This window comes from Leiobunum rupestre, chromosome 6 (genome assembly GCF_980474605.1).
Source record: "Leiobunum rupestre chromosome 6, qqLeiRupe1.1.hap1, whole genome shotgun sequence".
In the NCBI taxonomy this organism is placed as follows: Eukaryota; Metazoa; Arthropoda; class Arachnida; order Opiliones; family Sclerosomatidae; genus Leiobunum; species Leiobunum rupestre.
The window spans coordinates 20,597,602-20,620,307 of record NC_143389.1 but is presented as its reverse complement, the minus strand read 5'-3'; positions in this window follow the sequence as shown (position 1 = coordinate 20,620,307).

The following is a 22,706-nucleotide window of genomic DNA, read 5'->3' as shown; positions in this document are numbered from 1 at the left end:
AAGAAGAAAAGAAATCCCTCCTCTCTAAAGAAAAACGAAGACGCCGGACAAAAAGACAATTGATAAGTAGTAGATTCTCCTAAGTTTCCTTCTAAAAATTCACTGGGTGAAATAGCGAGTCAAGTAAAGTCCCCCACCCTCAAACTGACAAAATCAACCCAAATCTAGAGTTTCCCTTCTAAGACCCAACTAAACAAAGGAGTCAAGTCCCCTAACCCTACGTAAATTTTCATTTTACCTGTGAGTTCCCGAGCAATCAGTCACTAAGGCCGAGAACCGAAAGAAAGAGTAAGTTCTCTTTAAGTTTTTGCCAGGTCCTCTCGTATTATTTCATTATTTTGGTTTATGTCCCCATTACATTGTTGACAAAGGGTATTTTTGTTAAAAAGGATTAATAAAGAGAATTTTGATTGAGATCACACTGTTTTTCCGTCTGAGATTCCACAACCTCCCCTTTCCCTTTCCCCTTTTATAATCATTTTCGGTGGGAGCGTATAACACCGGACAATTAATATCACATTTGATTAATTACCATCTAATCACCAAAACGCTCCGACCGGAGAGAGGTTATAACCAAAGCTCCGTAATTGTCTTGAACTGCTCCGGTAACCCGTGAAGAATCTTAACTTGGACGCTTGAATCATCCGGTTTTATCTTGAACTCCTCCATTTTGGCCACCAGTTCCCTGACGCGAGTGATATATTTCACCATGGGTTCATCAGATCCTTTCAACATGGTTTCGACCATTCGAATTGAAGATTTAGGGCTTCTTGCTCTGTCTTCGGTTCGTAAATATTTTGCAGTGCCAACCACATGTCGCGGGCACTAGCATGGCGTCGAATTATGGGGAAGTCGCTCGAGTCCACCATTTTGGTAATGACTACTTTAGCCGCTCTAATGCCTTTTTCCCAAGCTGCTGCTCTCTTGGTAAAGTCGGCCTGGTCCGTCGTGCTTGCACTAGGCAACAGTGGAGTCGGAATAAGAATCTCCCCTGATACCACCTCATATGCTGCTGGTCGGTCCATCAATAAGATCTCAACGCCAAACTTCCAATTAGCCCAATTGGAAGACCCGTGCAGCTTCTGGAAACCGGAAATGTCTTGCTCCGCCATCTCGACCACGAAGAAACGTAGAGACTGACAACTTGACAGACTTTTCAAAGGAATACTGCAACGGTAGATTGACTTGAAGAGAACAGTGAGCTAAACTTGCATGGAACCTGAACAACGGACAGCTACAATGTTAAGAATAAAACTAATCAAACAACTGCCTCGATTAAAGCAATGCAAAGGAATGTTTATTGACAAAAACCTGAATGAGTATTTATACAACGAAGTTTAAAAAAAGTATAATATAAAAAACAATGTAAACAATACGACCTATACGAAAATAGATGTTCAGGGAAATATGTAAATATATTTCTTTCTTTTTATTTCCTTCAACAAAAACGGGGGAAGTCCATTGAATCAAAGTAGAATCCTCCTTTTCTGCAGTCGTCGTAGACGCAAATCCAATGAGAACCTGTTTCGCCACTTTTGTCAAAAGAGCATACCGGGATAAGCATGTACAAAGTGCCCTCTCCTGAAATCTGTTGTTGTTGGTGTCATTCAGTTCAATATCGAGCATGGCCAAATTTTGGAAATTTTTGTTTTCCTATCTCAACACCAGGGGGCGCAATCTCAAAAAATGGATTTTTTAGTTTTTCGCGATTTTCTCAACATCTACGCCGCAGATTTAAAAAGTTAGGGTATCATTCGAAAGAGTTTTTCCCCACGCACAAAATGTACAAATTTAAAAAAATAAGTAATAAATTGTAATTTTTCGATAACTTTTAAAAGTTTAATATTTTTTTTTAATATTTTTAATTGAGACACCACTGAATAAAAAATTGTTTTTAGTAACCTTTTTACCATTCTTTAGAAATCCGAAATAATTGTTTTTTTGAAAAATATGGGGTCAACCTTAAAATAAATATTGACATTTTTAAAAAATAATAAAAACATTCTTTCGTGCAAAATTGATACCAGACATGTTTCATATACTTTTACCACTCATTATTAATATTTTTCTTCTAAAATATTAACCCTTTAAAATAACTAAAGCGATTTTTCACTCGATAAAATTAAAAAAATATATATATTTTTTTTTATTATCCTACCATAATGTAGCTAAATTCTTTTGCATTGCATTGTCACAACCTCGAACTTGTAGAGAAATAAATATTTACTAAACTAATCACGCCTTCGTTAAAAAGCCTAGATTTTAAATGTCCAATTTTGCTTTCGTCGTGTATCCAACTTTAGGTAGAGAAACGGTCATTTGACGAGTTCGCTTATTTTACGATAGTTAATGCTGCTTCATTGCTACTTAACCAGTGAAAAGTAAACAATTAGGAACTAAAATCTTCTTAAGTCGTTACTACTTTGACTAATATCGGTTAATAGTTAATTAGTAAGCGAGTTATTTTAAAGTATTTCTATTAGCTCAAACGTTTCTTAAAATCAAAATAATCTAGGCAGTCTATTGAGAAAAGGAATTCATAACAATGGCATCATTAAATATTTTGCTATAAGGCAAGATACACGACGGTGAAATTGTAAGCATATTTTAAAGGGTTAATATTTTAGAAGATAAACATTAATGGTTTTCATAAGAGTGATAAAAATGTGACAAAAATTAATTGTTTGGTGTTATCTCAAAATTGAAAAATTAACGTTCTTCATAATTGGAAATTATGAAACATTTTTTAGCTGTATTCGGCTCCCGCTGAACGTATTATGTAATATAAAGTCATAGATGTAGAAAAACTAGTGAAAAAGATAATAAAATGTATTGATCATTATTTTAGGCAGAAAATAAATGAAAAATAAATTATTTTATTTATATATATTTTTTTCACTTTCATCGGTCCCTGCTGAAGTTAGAGTGGTAAACGTATATGAAACATATTTGGTATCAATTTCGCCCGAAATTTATTTTTTTATTTTTTTTAAGGTTGACCCCATATTTTTTTTTATAAAATTTATAGTGGATATCTATAGAGTGGTAAAAAAGATGCTAAAAATATTTTTAATGCAGTGGTGTCTCATTTATAAATATTTTAATTTTTTTGAAAAATTAAAAATTTAAATAAAATTTACATTGTATCACTAAACTTTTATACATTCATATAATGAGTGGTAAAAGTATATGAACATGTTTGGTATTAATTTTGCACGAAACAATTTTTAAATTTTTTTTAAATTTCAATAATTATTTAAGGTTGACCCCATATTTTAAAAAAATTTATTGCGGATTTCTAAAGAGTGGTAAAAAGGTTAATAAAAACAATTTTTTATTCAGTGGTGTCTCAATTAAAAATATTTTTAAAAAAATATTAAAATTTTAAAAGTTATCCAAAAATTACAATTTATCACTAATTTTTTCAATTTGTACAGTTTGTGCGTGTGACAAAACTCTTTCGAATGATACCCTTAATATTTAAATCGGCAGCGTAGATATTGAGAAATTCGCGACAAACTAAAAAACCAATTTTTTTTTAGATTGCGCCCCCTGGTGTTGAGATAGGAAAACAAAAATTTCCAAAATTTGGCCATGCTCGATAGGGAACTGAATGACACCAACAACAGATTTCAGGAGAGGGCACTTTTTAAATGCTTATCCCGCTATGCTCTTGAGAATAAGCGATTGTGGATATTTCGCGACGGGTTTTAAATTATCGGAAGAAAAAACGCCTTAAATGTTCGGTGTATTATACAGTGCCTGAGATAAGTCAACGTTTGTCGTAATCAATTTTATAATCTTGAATAATGTTCCTTTTTTTACCTCTCCGGGGTTATAAAAACACCGTGTCTGTCTGTCAGGACTGCGAACGCGTTCGCATATTCGGGGCAAAGGGTACACTGTATTCGTCTTAGTATCAATTTGCGATTTTTTGGCGCCGGGTCTGCCTCGTGCAAGAGATGTACTCTAACCACTCAGCCACCAACGTTTGTTAATTTGCGGTGTTTTTCTAAAAAACAGCTTTGGCGAATGTCCTTTACAAAGTTATAACGTTAGGTACTATAATTTATTCTACATCATTTTAAATATTTTAAATTATATTAATCTTATATTTTATTAAATATTTATAAATTATATTAATCTTATATTTAATTAAATATTTATAAATTATATTAATCTTATATTTAATTAAATATTTATAAATTATATTAATCTTATATTTAATTAAATATTTATAAATTATATTAGTCTTATATTTAATTAAATATTTATAAATTATATTAATCTTATATTTAATTAAATATTAATAAATTATATTAATCTTATATTTAATTAAATATTTATAAATTATATTAATCTTACATTTAATTAAATATTTATATATTACATTAATCTTATTTTTAATTAAATATTTATAAATTATATTAATCTTATATTTAATTAAATATTTATAAATTATATTAATCTTATATTTAATTTAATATTTATAAATTATATTAATCTTATATTTAATTAAATATTTATAAATTATATTAATCTTATATTTAATTAAATATTTATAAATTATATTAATCTTATATTTAATTAAATATTTATAAATTATATTAATCTTATATTTAATTAAATATTTATAAATTATATTAATCTTATAATTAATTAAATGTTTATAAATTATATTAATCTTATATTTAATTAAATATTTATAAATTATATTAATCTTATATTTAATTAAATATTTATAAATTATATTAATCTTATATTTAATTAAATATTTATAAATTATATTAGTTTTATATTTAATTAAATATTTATAAATTATATTAATCTTATATTTAATTAAATATTAATAAATTATATTAATCTTATATTTAATTAAATATTTATAAATTATATTAATCTTACATTTAATTAAATATTTATATATTACATTAATCTTATTTTTAATTAAATATTTATAAATTATATTAATCTTATATTTAATTTAATATTTATAAATTATATTAATCTTATATTTAATTAAATATTTATAAATTTTATTAATCTTATATTTAATTAAATATTTATAAATTATATTAATCTTATATTTAATTAAATATTTATAAATTATATTAATCTTATATTTAATTAAATATTTATAAATTATATTAATCTTATAATTAATTAAATATTTATAAATTATATTAATCTTATATAAAATTATATTAATCTTAAAATTATAAACCAAAAGGCGAACGGTCGTTATAATACCCTCTGTAGATATTTCTTTCATTAAAATTTACTTCCTATTATATTCAACTGATAAACTTGTACTGTAAAAAGGGTTTAATTCAATTGTGCATTGTTATAGTACGTCGAACTCACTGTTGTTACTACTTAACTTATGATATTCTGAATAAATTAAAATTGGTCGTCTCAATTATTTTAATTATAATTAAAACTTTATACCGGGCGGGATAGAACTGGGATAACAGTTTCAACAAATATATCTCCGCAATTTAGAGTTATCTTTAAGGGTTATCTCAAGAAATTAATACCACTAGGGACAATTCTTCCGAGGAGAGGTATATTTTGGCTTGCCAACTTGTTATCTATCTATCTGTAAACAAGATTGAAATTCGTCGTACACGATAACGACCGTAGATTCTTTTAAAGGGGTACCAAATCTTAAATCTAAGCGTAGTGGCCTTCTCTTTACGGGGTTGTAAAACGTGACGTTACTGGCCGAATTATCGGGAGTCAAATCAAAAGCGTATAAGACAAAGCCTAGAGGAAAGTCAGCCAACGCGACGTGGTTTCCTTCGTTTTTGTAGTGTATCCCAGTTTCCGAGAACAGAGAATGATAGGCTAGCGTTAATTGTTTACTATAAAAAATAGGGGTGAACGCTTTCGAAGGAATTTGTTCGTTATCGAAGGATAGAGCCAAATCTTTTAAATCGAAATGTTCAAAATTATAAGGATTAGACTTAACGGAGCCCTTTGTTGGTGGCTAAACCAATTATGACTCTGTTTGGCATTGGACCTAAGAATATATTGTTAAAACTATCGTTCTGAATCGAACTAGCCAATGTTTTAGCTTTAATTTCGGTACGAGTAAAGGGATATTTGGCATTACTACATAATAATCCTTGCTGGTGGGCTAATAAAATTTTAGGCATACTTTAAAGTCTACGATGGTTCCATGAGTAGCCCAGAGGTTCTAAGAAGAACCATTTCTGTCAAGAAGAAATACCCTAACGGTTCTACAAAGAACCATATATCTCACGAAATACCCCCTAATGGTTCTACAAAGAACCCTTAGTATTTAAAAGACACCCTTTAAGAACCCTTTATCCCAAGAGTGTACATATAAAATATAACGTAACATAACATGTAACGGTAACTGTATGGGTAACGGTAACGCTAACGGTATTGGTAACGCTAACGGTATGGGTAGCGCTAACGGTATGGGTAACGCTAACGGTATGGGTAACGCTAACGGTATGGGTAACGCTAACGGTATGGCTAACATTAACGGTATGGGTAACGAAACGCAATGTAATGTAATGTAATACACAATAAAACAATATAATATAAAATATATAAACATAATTACCAAAGGTGTGACAATCCCTGTACTCTCGTATGCTAAAGGTTTAATTAATGCTCGACTCAAGGTAGACCACATAAAAGACCATTTACTGTTGCCCTTTCTGGCTCGTTTTTCCGTCTATGGTATTATATCGTAGGTAGATAGAGATAGCATCTCCACATAACGACGATAAATCGTAAAATGACCGCACCCTGGCGAGAAGATCTGCGCACGCCTATGAGATATAGACTCCGGGAGGGCAAAGAGTGGTTAAAATGTCTTGAAGGTTACCGTTGTTTCCCTCTCGTTTCAAAACGAAATCCTTTTTTTGTAAATTTTTCTCTAGTAGAAATTCCCGTCTATGGTCTACCATTTTTGTTTTGCGGTTTTTGTGTACATTTAGATCGGCTTAGTGGCGTTTAAAGTTGGTGAAAGAATTGAGGGGACGAAGAAGCATTTTCTTCAACGAAGTAATTTATTTCCGAGTTATTTCCTACAAATCAAGTTTTTTAAAATCAACGGCACTAGACCTAAACAAGCAGAAACTACTAAATGATTTTAATACTGCGTGGAATAAAGTACCGTCGATTTTCAAATTTTCAATAGGGACTTGGCAAGTTGGCACACCTTTTGCTATGGCCGACATGCTGGTATCCTTTTTTTCTTCAAATGAAAATAGCATAGGTGACCTACGTCATGCTGCCTAATAGCACAAATAGCCGCAATCAATTTTATTGAGTAATTTCTTAATTATCGTGTTAGTATTAGATTATACAGAATTAGGGCGTTAAACGTACAATTTTTAAGTAGCATATTTAAAATTTTCAAAAATAATTGTGTAATAAAAGACTCTCTTTATTTCGGAGGGAATTTCTTATCAATGATGGAAGACTCAACATCATTGATAAAATACTCTTAGTTATCATATCAAACATCTGATCTTTTTCTTCTAGGCTGAACTGAAGCACGTCACGCAACGCTATTGTTTCGGATGAAGATATCTCAAATTTAAAAAAGGAATTGTTTGTCTTTTTGCTTCGTACTTTGTTTTCGAGCTACAGTACCCCAAAATATTTTGTAAAATGTTGGAATACTTCCAAAAGGTAATTTTTGGAATATACCCCAAAAAATGGCAATTGCTGTCTGCAACGTTGTTGGCAAATTAGGTATATGAAAGAAAAATAAATAATATTATTTTGACTTATAAGAATACTTTTTTCATGATTTATCCTGCTAAAGGGAATAATTCTCATTAAGAACACTAGGCTTATAAAGCTAAGGTATATATTTGAAAGCAAACCCAAAACAATCTTATAGGATTTGAAGTAGCATTCTTTGTGGTGAAGGGCGGAACCGTACTTCGGAAGGTGCTAAATAGAACCATAAAGAGTGGAAATAGAATCCCTGGAGTTGCTGGGCTTTCAAAATTAACACGTTGAGGTGGTACTTAGAACTGTTAATTGCTTGAAAATGAGCCTCACCTCTTAAGCGGAAAAGTAGAACCGTTACGGGTTTAAACATTAACCCCTATAGGCACTTTCTAGAACTATATACGGTTAATAAAGGACGTATGGGGTGCTGGGTTAAACCGTGGTGTGTTTGAAGAGGAGCCCTTGGACGTAATAGGTAAAACCGTAAGCGGTTTAACCTGGAACCCCTTCGGCGCTAGATGGAACCGTGATGGCGGTCAAATCGAACCTGAGGCGGTGTCAGGTAGAACCCCTGACAGTGCTAAATAAAACCATAAGGGGGTTCGATAAAAACCCTTGGTGATGCTAAATGGAACCTTTCAAAAATGTTTTAACTAAGCCAAAAAAGGGTTCGAAATAAGGGACATTTTTGAAAACCCTTTTTCCGACCTACATGGAGCCTTTTTTCTTAGTGTACAATTGGAGCAGTGTCTATAAATTCGACTTTATACGCGTCGACAGTGTCGCTAAAAAGGGTAAAATATTAAAGTTGTACGCCATTAATTAAATATTAGTTGAAATTAAAAATTTCACAAAAATGTTTCCGTAAACTTCAATTTCCCTCGAAACCGAGGCGAGGGCTTGACGCTTCGTGAATCCGGTGATCGTCAGGAGGTCCATACTTCCGGCCCTGTCATTGTACCATTCAGATGTCGCTTGGTGAGTGTTTTTCGCATCGTTCCCAAGGTTGAGCAAGGTTTTGATGTACGCCCGATAGGGGTAATTCGCGGTCGATGGTGGAACCGTCGTATCACTTGGTTTGTTTGAATAGCGAATGCAGAGAATTGTTCACGAGCGAAACGTTAGACCCGGCATCGAAGTTTTAACCGTTGGTCTTGACGATTTTGACTTTACAATATATCATTGTCATGGCCAAATCAGTGTAAGAGTCTCCCGTACCCGGTACCGCAAATTCGATGATAGAACTGCTGTCGATAGACGAGATTGGTGTGTACCACACCCATTGTCCTTTTTCTACGCTGAGTTGAGTCGGTAGTTCGTTGAAAATATTTAATTCGCTTTTAAGTACTTCCATTTTAGAGATAAAAAATATCGCGAACCGTACGCGTGAACTTGCGGCGTTTAACTGAACCCTTTTTCTTAGCGCGGGGTTTCTTCTATGCTTTCTTAGTAGTTTTTCTTCTCTTGCGACGACCCGAACCTTCTTGCGCAGCCATTTCGTCCACAGTTTCTGTCATTCGTTTATTGGCTGACGTTTTTAAGTCCGGACCTTGCAAGACGTCTCCGAGTACTTTATTTCCTGTAAAAAGAGCCATTTCCCCCACGTATTGGCAGACTGTTTTAGGAATTGAAATACAAACCTAGCTAGCCCTGAAAAAAGCTACCAATTCCGTGTCTTTTTTGTACCGCAAACCCAGATAAATAAGGTAAATCTACAACCCCCCCCCCCCCCGCCTTTTTTAAATAATATTGGATGTAGGGACAATTTCTATCAAGGTACTGATAAGCCATTTTTACCGAGCTCGTCGTAAATGTACTTTACACGTGACTGTACCAAACTGAAATGGCACGAATTCACCTAAACTATTTCTTATATTAATGTCGATACTGTCAAAATAATTTCTACTCAGTTTAAGGTAATGCGGAGAATCGAAAGTTTTTGAAACGGTAGTTCCATGAGAAGCATTTTGGTCTACAACAATTGTCCGTAAAGGTGGTGCTAACGTATCCCCCACCATTTCATTTCCTACCAAATCGGAATACACGAACATAAGATCGGGGACGAATAAGTTTAATTGCATGGGTTTATGTGATCTGAACGCTTGCTTAGGTGGAATATTAGTGACATTATCTCTAAATCCTAAAACTTTCCTTAACCTTCAGATAATATGAGCGTACACAAATGTTTACTAAATGAGGTGTATAGAACGTGACCGCTTTCTAAACTGTAATCAAATTTCCCCAATATTTTCCATACGCTATCCTCTGAGTTTACGTTTTCTTCTTCCAGTAACACCAAACTATCTTCTATCTTTTCTCTTACATTCAAAATTTTTATACTTTCATTAAGTACAGTTAAAAGTTCACAGGGTTTTTTGTAGTATCCGGGGGGTATGTATTTGAAGTCGTATTTATATTGATAATTAGCTACGTATTTAAATTTTTCTGGTACTTATTTCTCAACCTCCAATCCGTATCCCAGATTTTCGCTTACGTTATAAAAAGATAAAGGATAAATAATTTCTACCCGGGCAATTTCCCAATCTCCGCGTAAACTAATGGGTTTGGCCAACGTTGTAGAATACGAGGCTAGAGTATTTTCAGGGTTGTTTTTTTTCTTATCTCTAGTATTACTAAAAAGAGTTATGTAAATCCGTGACGTCATCTTAATTAACCCCAATATTAAACGAGGGAGGATATCCTAGCCAACTAACGTACAATTGTTTGACTCCGTTTTTCGTTCTTTTCCGTAAAACCTTGTTTAACTTGTACGAACGAGGTGCGTTGACCTTTTGAAGCTCTCTCGAATAGAATGTTCCTTTTATATCGATTTCTGATAGGTCTTTTATTTTATACACGGGAGGTTGTCTTTTAACTATATATACGACTTTTAATATTTCTTAGGTATAATATAATATAATATCATATAATTATAATTTTAGTTGTATTTATTCTAACCAAATCCCCTACTTGGAATTGAGGTTTCATTTTCAGTTTATCGGCATAATATTTGACGTAAATATTATTGTACCACGTAAAATGTTAGTTTCCGAAACGTCATTAGGGGCCAATTTAATTGCGCTATGGTAAGAGGAATTGTACGCTTCGATCAAGTCCGGTAAGACTTCCAAATATCTATTTGTGGAGTGATGGGTAAAATATCTATACATTTTTGTTTTTAAGGTTCTATTAAACCTTTCTACGATAGAAGCTTTAATCTCGTCATTTTCGGTACTAAAAAATTTAACTTTATTCTTTTTGAAATATCCTTGTACTTCTTTATTCCTAAATTCCGTGCCTTTGTCCGATTGAAAATCTTGAATTCCGTCTTTAAAAACAAGTTTTATATTTTCCAAAACCTCTTTGTCCGATTTAGTTTTAAGAGGTAATCACCACGCTTTTCTACTAAAACAGTCTATAATTGTTAAAATATATTTGTATCCGTCATTATCCGCCTCTAACGAACGTATATCGCTAATATTCGCCTGGTATTGTTCCCTTATATTACTAATTACTATTTTATTTCGTTTAAACTTTTTTATATTTATGCCTATGCATCGTAAAAGCGTCGCTTCCTCTTAACCATTTGTCTACATGTTCCCTACTTAGGCCGTGAGACTTTACGAACTGTAATAACCTTTCAACGCCTCCGAAAGACGCCGGATGCTTTGGGTCAAAATACATTTTTTTCTAAAATAGCTTCTCCCATACTTTGAACTTTCGCGAGCGACTCCTTGTTTGTTTATACGAGTGAGGAGAAGAGTCCCCGTCTGACGCGGAGTGATTTCGGTCAAGGCTACGGGTGGAGTGGGTCTTCTCTGTCCTAGGCGCGCTCTCTTTGTGGTACTGGATACTCGCGCTTTACCTTACGCTTAACGGAAAAAGGTTTAGTTTGTAGTCGGGTGCTCGGAGCTAGCGAGACGGGAAAGCCGGGGATTGCCGTTGAAGAGTTCAATTGGGTTAAATTGCAAATAAACATGAAATATCCGATAGGTGTTGGGCAGTTTTTAGGATTTAAATACGCTTTCGCAATTTCGCTAATATTGGAACCTTTAAAAGGTCTACCGATTATTACGAGCTCCCCGTTTTCATCCCACCGTATTCTATCGGGTACAGTTTCCAACAGATCCACCATGCTTTGCATTTTATGATAATATATCAAAGGCAAATCGTCTATCCAGTTCTTACTTAGCGAGTCGAGCGAGGGGGTAATTTCAATTTCTTTAGGAGCCATGGCCTGTTTACGTAGATTTCCGTGTCTCATTAAAGCTTGTTCGTGTAAAATCAATTTTGAGGCGTCGTCTAAATCTTTCATATTTAATATATTTGTTCCATCTTAGCTTCTAATTCAGAGACGGTCAGAGCGAGGGGGTGCGGGAACGGGTCGGGCTTTAAAACGTCGCTAGGGTCGAGAACCATTTTCCTGGTGTTTGATTGTATACTTCTGAATATAGAACCTAGTAGGGTTGAAACGACGAGTAGAAGAAACGTGAAAAAACCTCCTCCAGTCGGTTTTAACAATTTCTTTTTACTTTTCCAAGCTACGCGTTTACTGGCTAATTTTCTAAGGGTATTTTTATGACGAGATAACCTGGTTTTTTCGGTATATTTGATAGTTTAACGTTACCAATTAAAGTATTATGAATATACTCAGATATTGCAACTATCAGGGATTTGTCGGCTTTAGCTAAAATGGCTTTTCGTTGAACGGGTTTGGAACGACCGAGATATCGGAGAGCGTCTCTCTCAATACGCACTCTACGAGACATGATTCATAACTGATTGAGATAACGAAATGTTTGTTATATTTATTTGGGTAGATAGGCGTAGCACGTTTCTCCCGGTAAAATATTAGTTAAGACTCTTTGATCTTAACCGTGTGGTCTGGAAGTTGCGTCTTCGTAGGCGTCTACTACAAAACGCCATTTATCAGGGAACTTTTGCCTAGCGAGATAAGCCACTTGTTAACCGTCTCGGGGACTTTTCAATAAAATAATGTAATACGAATTCAAGGAAACTGTTCTGCTATCTTTAGATTGATGGAGTAATAAAAATAACGCTTAGAGAACTATGATGCGTCCCTTTCACGAATAAATCGCCAATTTGACCTTTACTCTGGCTCATCTGGTCGACGATAACTACTAATATATGATCTTTTCCGTCATATTCCGATAAAACCGGCAATTCTTCTTTAAAAACTACCCTATGCTTCATTTGGTCGTAAAGAGCTTGCCATTCTCCGTAATACCAAAGTATTTCTTTGAAACAAGAAACAAACATTTCCTCTTCGTGCTTAATTATAGATTAAAATAAATAGCTTTTGCCACTCTGACTCGGGCCTGAGGTGACGCAATTAAATGGATGAATAAATTGCATGGTTATCTCCCTTCGAGTACTAACTTACATATGAAAATGTAAATTAAAATTCCTATAAATTTATGGGACTCTTCAGCATGGGATAAAAATAATCGAATAACCTTTTTCGTCCCTTACCCCGTATATGTTTTATATTCACTTTAGAGTCGCGAGACTAAAATCACTTAAGAGTCGCGAGACTGAAACCTATATTCACTTTAGAGTCGCGAGACTAGAAGCTTAATTTTTAGCGAGAATTAACGATTGGCAGCCGTGACGTCCTCTTCCTCAGGAAAACTTGAATCGCTTCATAGCCGTAGGGTACCGTAGTGAAGTCGTCCAGTAATCGTACCTTGTCTACGACGGGTCTATAGATTTTTGTACGGTCGACGAAAACGACCGAAGGGTCGGGTAGACGCAAAATCTGCCGCGGCTGGGGTATGATTACTGGCTCGTTCGTTTCTCCGTCGACATCTATCAATCTTTATAGCCTGTCCGTATTAACTTAATCTTAAATACCTTGATTTATACGAAACCCTTTGACCTTTATCTCGTAGGAGAATTTACCAGTCGTAGGGTTCAGTACTTTAAAGGCGTAATTTTTGCACCCCCGGTAGCCCATTCTTGGATGTACGCGCCTTTTCCGTACTTTTCCAGCTCATCCGTCATTTCCCCGGGATAGTTTCCCCGAGGGGCTAATCACTCCCCGTAATCGGTGTACAAGCCTGTAGCTTTGACTGCACTAAAATGATTACGTAAGTGAGTATAGATTTAGCAATACCAAAGGCGGTACTCATTTTCATATTTATGTAATCGGTGTACAGATTTTCAAAGTGGTTAGCCCCTCGAGTTTCCCGTCTCAATCTCTATTCCATCTCGTTCTTTTAGATAAATGCAACTGTCCGTGTCATAATAATATGAAAGTGGACCTAATCTCCTTAAATAAGAGTATAACTTGATCCCAGCCATTGCCGTAATATAGGCGGAAATTACTACGTTCGTGTTTGGGTAAACAAGATCGATATCTTTCAAAAACGCCCACTTGACCTCGCACTGCGTTTGCCTTAAGGGGATAACCGATTTAACTTCTATATCAGGGTCTAAGAATAAATCGAAAAACTTTTTGGGTTCGCTAATATTAGCTGATTGGTCTTTGCGCGGGTTAAGACCGAACCGTCCCCAAAAAGAGTTAAGGCCAAGCTTCGCGATGGTACGAAGTCCGGGTTTTTTTTAATATTGGTAGGATCAAGTTTTACTCCTTCCTTATCGTAATATTCGTCAACGTATTTATTAATCTCTCCATCGGTCTCTATTCCCGAGGGTAAGCCGCTGGATTCCTGTTTGAGTTTAAGAAAAGTGTTGACGTATTTGGAGAAAAGACCGCCCTCTTTCGATAACGAATCGTATTTTACTATCTCGTATTCCCAAATTTCGTGAATAGAAATGACCTTGTAAACCATTTCGATTGCCAACTGTACCTCGTCAGCGACCCAAGTACCAGTTATTTCTCGTTCAGAGTCTTCAGGGGGCAATCCTGCTGGTTTCGAGACTCGCTTCATTTTTGGCAGTTTCCAGACACTTGTTTCGATCCTATTCTTTGGGGTAAAACGGGATGATAGAGAGATTGAGGCGGAAGCATTGTCGCTTTTATTAAACCGTTTAAGGTAGAAATGTCTGGGAAAGGAGCTTTTACGTGTATTTTAGGGTGTTCAACGGGTAACTTGCAATACTTGTTACACCACGGATAGAGTGAACAAATATCAATGCATTTAATTTACTCGCCCTCTTTACACTTTTGATGTAATTTCAAGGCTGACGTACGTACTCCGAAAAAAGCTTCGCGGGGTCGAATTGGTTCTTTAATTTTTAATTTTGAGTAGAAAAATAGGCGTCGATGGCAGAGTTAGTACGCCTCTCGGCTTTGAAGGGACACTCCCATTTTTCATGGACAGCGTATCCCAATTGATTCAATCGGTTTGTCGTAGCAACGGTTGATGCGTATCGTGTATTATGGGTTCTGTGTGTGGTCGCCGTATAACGCTCAGTTTCCATTGATAGGAAAACACTTTTTTACAGCCGTGATAATAACAGCAATGATATGGAAATACTTCGTTGCCGAGAAGTCCGTCCACGTTAATGTTAAGAATTATCGGTTCAAATCCATTAAAAGCAGAGTTTAATTCCTTCCCTCGTAAGTGAGATAACCATTCCAGCCATTCGACTGTGCCAAAACTCTGGTTGCAGTTCATACGATAGCCGAAAGGGGACACTACACCAATCGTATCGGCTGTAGAAAGTGTTTCCTAAGGATAAAACTGCATACTCCCGCAATCTTTATCGCGGTTAAGAACGGGTCTATTTCGAATTTATCCCTAAAAATAGAATGATAAGATAAACATTCATGGCGGCAGTACCGGATTAAATCTTTGTTATAATCAAAATAATTAAAGTTGGGGTCCGAATTAATGCAAGCTTCGGACAGGAAATCGTTATACCACTGAATAAATTCATCGTAGGCCTTACCGCTTAAACGACTAGGGTAGTACGCTTCGATCGGAGGCAAGTCATTATGTAGTAAGGAATTGGGTTCAAATTGGGATCAAATTCATGGTCTACGGTATTAAACAATAATTGCGGGAAATGTCCCTTATTTAAATTATTATTAAGGCGTAAAATTCAGGGAATCTAAGAATTTTAATTTTTTATACTGTACATTCAAGAATTTGGTCCCGTCAGTCAAGACTTTAGGAGTCCACTTCAAATCGACCATTTTACGTACTATAAATTGTGCATCGTAACCTTTAGCGTTATGGGCGAAACATATTATTTTATCCGCCACACTTTCTGGCGTACGAAGATACTCCAGAAAGTCGCCGACGGGGTCTTTTGAGTGAAATATTTTCTCCCGAGGACCACCGCCGCATTTAGCGCACGCATACCAATTATATTTTTCTTCGAAACAGAATTTACATGCTTTTTGCGGGACGCATAAAATTGGTTCATGAAACAAAGCATTGGCGTCAGTGCGTTTTGTTTGTACACATTCAACGTCATAAAAACAAAACCTTCCGTTTTTGGAGTACTTCTCTTGGTTGGCGGCGATTGTTCATTGTCAGATTCGTGAACCCGTTTATTATTGCTATTTATTCGAAAACGAGTAGTTTTTTCGGCGGAATCTTTACGGTTGGTCTTTTCGTTTAAAGGTTGCATATAACATAAATGGGTTAAACTCACTACACGAAAGACAATATTTATCCCCGCAAACGTGTACTGTATTACGCTTAAACATACTGACAAATTTGCCGAAAAGATTACAAACGTTAATTTTATTACATAAGGGCTCGGGTCCTGATAATTGATAATCGTTACAATTTTGATTAGGGAAAACTCATAAACATGTTTGGCAAGTTATCTTATCTACGTCCGTCCCACAATCTTGGTTTCTACAACAAGCGTGTCAGAAAAGAGAGCATTTATGCTCTGTGACTTGATTTTAACCTACCAAACATTTTTTCGCAAAATCTATTAAACGCGAAAAGGCGCTTTGGATTAGTAATTACGTTGAAATGATTGCGGGCAGGCCCGTAGCCAGGATTTTTCAGTTGAGGGGGCCTGAGAATTCCTAAGGGGGCACGCTCAGTGGCGTACCGAGGTTTTGTAGCGCCCGGTTCAAAATGTGTATATGGCGCCCCCAAATAAAGTAAATTAGTAACAAATATTCTTAACACACTACTTTAAAGCAAGTGTCGGCTCTAAATGAGTTTCATTCTGGCTCGACAGTTGTCGCCACCGTGTAAATTTAAACAAGTTGATTAGGCACATTACCCAACATAATTTACCTATATGGCCTGGTCATTGGGTATTCTTACTCAAGTATCAGAAAAGACTATTTGTAATTACGTGCTCAGTCGATCTCGCTTGGATTGGCTTTTCGGCAAACACGTAATTGTCGAATTGAAAATAAACGAAAAATCGTTTTTTAAAGCCGATACTAGGTGGAAGCACCTTCCCGGCGATCTGAGCAACCATAGCCATCGTCGATAATAATAATAATAATTATAATAATCACCTTAGGTAATGATAGATCCGACACTTCCTTTAATTATATTGAAATATAAATTATTTAAACACGATTAATTTACTGGATTTAGAAGCCCAAGCATCGGCCTCACTTTTCCTTTTCCCATAATAAACGCCATTCGCTTTACGTTAAGACAATTTTTACTAAAACACATTTATTTAAAGTCAGGAACTGTGTCAATAATAGTCCTGTTTTTAAAAATTGTAACTTTTTTTTTATAAATAGGACAATTACTGACACTGTTCCTAACTTTTCCCGTTTGATGTATTTTACCAAAACTAATGTGAGCCATTGCTACAACAAAAGCACGTGCTAAGCAAATTTTATCCGGGTTATTAATTATTATTGTGCATTTTTTATAAAAAGAAAACTCTTTTTCGAGGGAAATCCCTAACCCAGCGGGTCTAGTTCCACTCTGAGGGAGCCTGACTCTGTTAAAAGTAACCGTGACTATTCCTTCAAAAAAATACCGTCGTTCTCGGATCTATAGCTTTTTTCATCGATATACGTCATCAACCATTGCAAATCTAATTGGACCCTACGCCGGAAACTGACGTGAATTTGAAAGCCGGGTTTGTTGACGTTCACGAATGAAACCGAAACCATATCGGAAGGCAAACAGTCTTCCAATAGGGTTTCCATCAACGTATAAATGCCGCTTTCGATATTATTTTCTAGTTTAATAGTCCAAAATTTGGGAAATTTTTTACATTATTATTTACTATTTTTTACAGAACCTGGTAAATTAGGAAAGGACGGTGGGGTTATTGGAACGTGAACTGAACCACCCCCAATTTGATGGGGAAGAGCGGGGGCTGCCAAATTCACGTTCTCAGGGTTCGCGTTTTCCTCCGCGTTATTAATTTCCGTAGCCTCAGACAGTGTAGGTGAATACTGCGGAGCTCGCGAGGTGCCAGCGACCACTATGGGGTCGTTATTATGAAAATTATTATTATGGAAATATTACGAGGGGGTCTACTACTAGCCGTACGGGCAGCTACCAACGCTTTAGCTTCCTCGAACATTTTGGTCACCCTAGTGGCAGCGGCGGTAAGTTCCTCCGCGTCCCGTCGGGCAACTTCAACTTTCTCCGCCAAGCGTTGAAGGCTGTCCGTACTTGGGGACAACAGAAGGCCCCAATCGTCTTCGGAAGAGTAAGGCGATTCTAAAAAGGGAGAGGAAGAATCCATAGGTGTATACGAGGGCGAATTACGTACGTCGTTAGGTGGGATTGAACTAGGTCTTAAAAGAGGAGAAAGTAAATACCCGATAGGGGGCGTACTGATTTGACGGGTTAGTTAATATTCGCTAAGATAATCTCGTACCATTGTCATTTCTTTTCAATTTTCCAATTGCGAATCAGTTACTGCAGCTAAGGGAAGGGTAGGGTCTTCTTAGGTATCAGTTTAATCTATTATTACCATTGCTGGAGAATCGGGTAAAGTTACTATGGGTACTTCCGTGGACTCGTTATAAGTTATATCAATTATTTCAGCGGAGTCGATTGAAATCATTTCCGGGGTGTCAATTAAAATCATTTCAGGGGTGTCAACTAAATTAATTTCTGGGTATTGTAAATCTTTCATTGTTATGTCAATTTACTTTGAAAATGAAACCTAACTCTAAAAATTATGATAAAATAATCAAAATAAACTTACTTAGAGAGAGAGTGCTTCAAAACTCCTGGTACTAGACGCACAAAGAACAACAATAGAGTGACGTTCCCCAGTTCAAGCACCCCCTTATATAGTGTAATGCGAAATATATTAGTTATTTCAATTTAGCTGAACATTAAAATAATTCAATAGCAGACAAAATTAACTTAATTCAAATTCAGACAAAATTAACTTAATTCAAATTTAGACAAAATTAACTTAATTCAAATTTAGATAAAACACCCAATTTAAACTTTAACCAAATTAAAGCCTTTTCTTTGGAAATATTCGCTGGTCGAGTATTAGGCCTACAGTATTGTTAGTTTGCTTCCAGGAATTTCCCTATGAGGCGAAGGGCCCGTCCCTTCATCGCGGGTTTTCTATAGTTTCCGTTTCTTTCGTTTCCTGCGATGGGTTTAGCCAGTAGTCCTGTCGCTTTCAATTATCCCCCCCCTTTTACTCTTAACTCCGAAGTGTCCAAACGGGTGGAGGTTGATAGGCGCAGTTGTATAGGGATTTAAAATGTGTAATTTTCCATTCCGTTATTGTAAATGTTAAAATGTTTGTGGCCCGGGGTTTTCCCCAACACGAGAAACACGGGCGCGAGTTGTAGATACTTGGGAAAGTTTTTAAAACGTTTTGTGCGCGAAGGACGTCACGATGTCCGAGGGAAGGTGATAAAAAGACCTGGTTCCCGCCAAAAAGAAGCAGACTCTATGCGGTATCGAAATAGCGAGATATGGGATAGTTCGTGACCACCAGTTTCCAAGTGAACAAGAAAAGCTTTATTTCTACACGTTAGTTTCGGCACCGAAAAGGGTTAACGCGCTAAAAGGGACGAAGTCATAATGTCGCAGTGAATTAGGTTTCCACGCACCACGGTCTCCGTATCAACTAGTGTATGTTCAACAGCGAGTGTTACGCAGCTGCTATTCACCTTACGCGCCTTGGCATTGGACGCAGCCCCGTAAGTACGAACGCCGAAATCAGATGGACCCATTGATGAAATCATAAGTACCATTTCAAACTTCGCCAATACGGCAACCGTAAATGTGCCCTAAGCGCACCTTGTGGTGCTTAACTTCGTGTCGGCAATTCAGGCTAATTAATTTCTTTATTGCGCAATAGTTTTAGAATGCACTGGCCAGAATGCAAGATTGTATTGTTTTAGTTTTAAGATAGCTTCTCTGTTTTGGTCAGGATTAATTTAAGTTAGCTTAACAATGTTTTGGTTAGGATTAATTTGTTTAATTCATATTAATAAATGCCTTTAGTACTCTCTAATCCGTTTCGTTATTTCTTACACCCATTGATTAAAACCCCTAGACAACTTAATGATAATTTAATTCTAAACAAACCCCTAGACACCTTATTAATATTTTCATGACCCTCGCTAACCCCATCATTGAAGTTACGCGAGTACCCGGGCAAATTAATTTAATTGTAGCAGTAACTAATTACTTCCCTAATATTTTTAACGTTACAATAGGGCCGAGGGGAAGATAGTAAGCTTATCTCTTATTCTCAAAGAACTTGTTCAGTTATCGAAAATATAAGATTATATTAGGTTTAGGTTAAAATACTTATTTACGAAAATATTCCATTTAACTTAATTTCCGATATGAACTCTGAAGTACAAACATCGGCCATAATCGCCGTCCTGAAACAACTATCTAAAATTATAGCCGTAGTGATTATTTTAATTACAATTTTCTTATTTGAGTTTATTTTGTGGTATTTTGAAAACGTTTGAACCGCAAAACATTTTTCCCGGTAGTTCACAAAATGGCATTAATAGTATACTAATTTAATGTTAATTTCTATTAATTGCATTGTTTTCTAAAATATGATTGCATCAAAAGCTCTCGAGTGGAATCTACAATGGGTTTTTTCAAAATATTCAAGTGGGTTAATTATGTGACATCAAACAATGGTTTTTTTTTCAAGTGGATAAAATTATATGACGTCAATGGGAATCATTAGTAGCTGTTTCGATCACGAGACGGTTTAATGCGTAGAACGTTTACCCCAGAGAGAGAGACAGCCAATAGAATTTGAGGGTTATTTGTAGTTTAGATCACGTGATGAATTAATCTCCCACGCGTCATTTCTCTCCGAGACGCTAAACTGAAACGAAGTGCATCCGCTTTGCTCTCTTCGTCTACCGTAAACTTGGAAAAACGTTCTATTGATAAGCCGAGACGCATACCGTATCCAAATGCAGGGCCCAAGAAAGACGTATTCACATAAAATCACGTTAGGAGGATCAGTCTACATTTCTTTTGGTTTCGACGGATCAAAGTTACAAGTTATTTTCTTAAAAAAATCGAACGAAAATATTCTGTTCCTGACATCCAAAGCTTTCAACAATCTACTCTCTCTTTGGGAAGAACTTTTCGCCGTTACGCAAACCGGAGCATCGTCGCTAACCTACAACATCATTGACTATCACGTCGACAACGTATCCATCGTCGCCACGTCGAACACCATCAAATTGAACTCAGCCTATGGCCATGTTCTGGATCTGGGAGCTCGTGAAATCAGTGAGTTCCAAAAAAAATTTGATTTTATTCGGTTTCAAATATAGCTGTTAAACGAGCATAAAATGTTATCGAATGCATGTACTTAGCTATTGTTAAAAGTTCAGGAATTATTATATGGTAAACCTTTCGAGGGTTTATTTTTGTACCCCGATCAATTTAACTCGTACCATAAAGTAAAATCTTATTTTGGCTTTTTTAAATCACCCTCGGAAGTACTACACGATTTTACTAACATACCCGTAGATAATCAATTAACCTGTAAACTTAGCTACTTTAATTGGTTTCTATTGTGTAATGTACAGGATAACCATTTAATGGAATATCTGGTAGTACCTACTAACATGTAAAACAAAGTTCTAAAATAAAAAAATTAAATGTAAATAACTTGTTATTATTGATCATATTCTTAAAATTAGTATAAAAGATTAAATTTTGAGTAGCTGATTGCGGATTGGGGATTGAGATAAGATAATGGCGCGGGGAATACAAATTATAGTGAATGGAAGCAACAACAAATTCTGCGGATTACGAAGGGAAAACTAGGGGGTGAAGGGAGAATCTTGCGATAACAAATTCTGCGGATTGAGAGCTGTTACCGTTTGCGGATTGGGGATGGAAAAGGGAGAAAGCAGAGAATCTTGCGATAACCAATTGTGCGGTTTGAGAGCTGTTACAGTCTGCGGATTGGGGATGGAAAAGGGGGAAGGCAGAGAATCTTGGGATAACCAATTCTGCTGATTGAGAGCTGTTACCGTCTGCCAATTGGGGATGGAAAAGGGGAAAGTAGAGAATCTTGCGATAACAAATTCTGCGGATTCTGGATGGAAAAGGGGAAGCAGGGAAAATCTTGCGATAACTGTCTGCGGATTGAGATAAGATATGAGTCTGAATATCTCAATCCGCAGACCGTAACACCTTTCTCTGTCTTAATTTTGAAAGACCTTGTGTCACACTTGCATTAAATTTCACCTCAACTATTTTTAAAGAGATGTTTAAAAATTTCTAAGGAAGAGAGATGTTAAAATAAAATGAAAGACTGCGGTTTCAGACTGTCTAGGGCTGTAGTCTTTACGTCGCGGAGTAACACCACAGCCACCGTTGTGAATTTCCTCCAACCACGTCATTTATCTCAAATTATCTTTATTTAATTTAATTTAAAACAAACTAAATTTAAATTACCTCTATTTCAAAGACCGAAGTTAATCTGCTCAATGGATCCTGACGAAATTGTGGATCTGAATAAAATGAGAAATATCCGAAGTCTGTGGGATAGGTCATATCGAATAATCGAATATATTCGGATTTCAATCGCAATGGATATAGCCCTACATCCGTCTCCTAAGGGAATAA